The sequence below is a fragment of the Berghia stephanieae genome, chromosome 11, assembly GCF_034508935.2.
Source record: "Berghia stephanieae isolate SIO BIC M18660-M18661 chromosome 11, UCSD_Bste_1.3, whole genome shotgun sequence".
NCBI classification, from domain to species: Eukaryota; Metazoa; Mollusca; class Gastropoda; order Nudibranchia; family Aeolidiidae; genus Berghia; species Berghia stephanieae.
In genome coordinates, this window is record NC_088370.1 from 38,102,869 (window position 1) to 38,106,914 (window position 4,046).

The following is a 4,046-nucleotide window of genomic DNA, read 5'->3' on the forward strand; positions in this document are numbered from 1 at the left end:
TGCTCTATTAACAGTCCATTTTACAGAGAGAAATCAAAAACATCAACTTACATGTCTGATTAAGACAAAGCTTTATTACAACATTACATGGAATGCATTTCATTACACTGTTTGAATTGCATTTATATTAAATGCCTGTGTGGTCTAGTGGTATGACATTCACCTTTGGATGGGAAGGTCCAGGATTCGAGTCCTGCTCTGAACGGCGCATTGCTGAGCTTTTGGAAAAGGCTCTTTGCTCACATTCTCTCACCATACTCAGGTTTAAAATGAGTACCGTTATCCAGCATTGTTTCCGTCGTATAAATTCTAATGTCGCTTGAAAGATGACATGTCTCGTCCTACACATGTTAAGTGTTGATGTTTGCAAGGCACCACTTTTTAAGTGCTTTGAGCACGTTTAGTGGATTATTGCGTTATATAAGAGGGGGGATTTTTTGGTTTGTTTTTTTCGTTAATAAATGAAACATTTCTTTCAACAGATGCCACTGTGATTGGATGTTTTTGTGGGATTTTGCTCTCATTTGCCTTTTTGTTTGCCAGCATTCTTTGATGGCAACGCCTTGGTTTAAGAATCACCTTCAATCATGGTGGAGAATATCAGTGTCTGAAAGACGCTTTATCTTTGCACGACATGCATATGTCTTATGGTAATTATGTTTAGTAATAGCTTGAGAGAGAATAATTGAAGTGTATTACTTTGTGCCATTTTGGAATCCATTGGTGTTAAGAAAATTGGCATGAAGGGCCTTGATGAAAACTCAGCATTTAATATGGAAATCCCCCCCCTCAAGAACAAACCATCATCATTACTCTTTCTTGCCCTCCACCATCCGGCTTTGGGACTCCCTACCAACCACTTGTAAACAAGCCCTTTCAACCGATGACTTCAAAAATCCCTCCCTGGTTCCCTCAAAAACCCCCTGTTACTTAAAGACGGCCATACAATCTTCAGCCTGAAGCTTTGGCCTGAATGGAAGAAGAAGAATTTTGAGGGCTGCTATGGATGAACCAATGTTGAGCACTTGGAGAAGACTTTCTGAATCTGAATGTTGTTCGAAGTCGACTCAATTCTGAGTATTTGTATTTGGGGGCGGAGAGAGTTGTTGAGTGTGACAGCCATTGTTGGTATAATTTAGGCTGAAGAATTTTGATAATCTTCGTTTGAATGTTTCTAAATCTGTTGTGTTCACACATGATTCGGGAAGAGCATTCCAGTCTTTGATTTTGATAGTGCGGGGTGCAAATGAATATTTGAAGATGTTTGAGTTTGTAGATTGGTGTTTTAGTGTTTGAGTGGGTTTTAGTTTTTCTTTGAATGTGTGTATTTCGTTGTAAGTCTTGTTGTTCTGGTAAGGTGGTCGTCATTATATTTGTAATTTTGAACATGCGAGTTAATCGTTGTTTCCATTTGTCTTGTAAGGGAGACCATCCAAGCTGTGTGATCATTTCTGTAGTCATTTAAGACTAATCTTGTAGTGCGGCCCTGGACAGCTTAAATTTGCTCAGATTCAGGTGTAACACTTAGTCATTTACACAGTATTATAAAGTAAATACAGTCGAACTTGTATATATATATATATGGTGGCTCATCTCATGGTGGTTTGGTACGGTCTTTGATTTGTACCCGAAAAGGAAACCGAGTTCAACTACCCGTCGCACTGTGTGGCTTGAGTGGGTCACCTAGCCTTAGCTCACTTTGCAGCGCTGCATGTGCTGACGCCTGAGTTATTCAAACTTATTCTAGTCTTCCCTGGAATAGATCTAAAGAAAGATCACTTTCCTCACTAATTTATAAGCTAAACATTGAATTTATCGAAAAAAATCACAAGACTCAGGTTCTGTTTAAATGTTTTATTTGAGGACAATTGACATAGTTTTTTTTAAAGATGTGTTTTATATTTATAACCATTTTAAAAATATTATTGTAAGCACTGATTCACCCCAATGTGACAACAATTGACATAGTTTTTTTTAAAGATGTGTTTTATATTTATAACCATTTTAAAAATTTTATTGTAAGCATCTGATTCACCCCAATGTAACACCATTTTGACGTGGTTGATGACCCATGCTTTTATTGAATCGAACGAAATAAACCCACTATAGAGTGTTTCAAATGTGCAATGCTACAAGCCATGTAAGCTAATTGTAAGGAGTGATATTTCCATTTTGTTAAGAGTATATATGTTCTTCCTAATATTGGTACAAAATATACAAACCGCTGCCAATAGCTGTTTACTTGTTTCTCCTGTGAGTTCAGAGTCGAATATTATATTTAAAATACATTACTTCGAAGACAATAATCAAGCCCCTGCCCCCTCCCTGAATAGGTTTTAAAAACCATATATAATATATATGAAACAAATTACATAAATTTACATAATCTTATATCAGTTCAGTCACTGGCTGCGCTCATTTTTTCATTATTTTCTAATATGAAATATAACATTTTAGTTTGAGGGCGATAGAAGATTGTTTTGTTTAGGAAGACACTGAAGTACATGTGATTGAATTTACCTGTCTTTAATTTATGCATTTGTTTAAACTAAAATTCTTAAGCTTAATTTTCAATTTTAAGCATCAGGTTTTTCCAGAGGTAATACTATTTTCAGACAGATGGTCATATATGACTGTGCTTAGCAACAGTTCAATGTTAAGTCACTCAAGAAGCAATTAGATATATCGTTTTAAGATACATGTTCACTCTGTATTCATGACAAGGTTATCTGTAAACAGCGACTCTCAGAGAACTTTCAAATCAAGATAGGTGTAAAACAAGACTGTGTATTACTCCCATTTCTCTTTCCAAGAGCACTCTGTTGGGTTATAAAATAATCGACTGATAAGACCCAAACAAGAATCATGAGGACATTTTCGGAAATATTTGAAGATCTGGATTTTGCATGTGATATTGTTCTCTTGCAACAAAAAAAAAATCAGCACATAGATGATTGCAATGCCCTGAAAATAGATGTAAAAGATGAATATTGAAAAAACAATTCAATGAAAATTAATGATTTGAAAGCTGGTGTGAAACAGAAGTCACTGGCACTCCTTACCTTCAACCCTATGTGTTGACCCAGAGGAAATACCTCACATTTTTATCAACGCACTGAAAGTTTTTTTCATCGTTGGCGTGAAAATTTCAGTGAGTAAAAAAAGGATTTAACTTAAAGGCCACATTTTTAGGCCATCCATCATAAGCTCACTCCATTATTATTATTTTTATTATTATATTATTATTATTATTATTATTATTATTATTATTATTATTTTATTATTATTATTATTATTATTATTATTATTATTATTAATTATTGTTTACTAATGTTATATAAGATCAAATCAGTGTCATTGCGTGCTTATTTTAAAAATGCTTTAACATTCAAAGGTAATGATCCTATACTGGCACAGCATCCCCGAGGTCTATTTGTGGTACATTTACACTCATGATAGGTTTTTCTGTGGACCTTTTTTCTTCTGTGTCATTTTGTTGGCTGGTTGAGATTGGCCTTGAGGTTTATGTTGATGGATGTTGGAGAGTTGCTTGGATTCACTCAAGTTTGTTTCAATTTTATTTTGTTTAGTTTGTTTTGTTTAACTCATAATTATGGATTAAAATAGTAGTTTTAATATATATCATCCATGGTAAAGGATCTTCAATTATTTTTTTTTTTTAACGAGTTATTGATAATTAACTAAACTTCTAAACTTGAAATAAATGTTTCCATTCAAGCTTGATGAATATCCATGAAAGCAAAAAGTATCCATCTAGATCAGATTAATTCTAATAAATAACTTCATTCCATTTAGAAAAGAACTATTTTTTGTAAATATTCTTGAGCTAGTTACTTATATATTTATAAAACATTATTATTATTATATTATTATTATTATTATTATTATTATTATTTTATTATTATTATTATTATTAATTTATTGTTTTTTCTTCTTCTTCCTCTTTTCTTCTTCTTCTTTTTCTTCTTCTTCTTCTTCTTCTTCTTCTTCTTCTTCTTCTTCTTCTTTTATTATTTTTTTTTTAT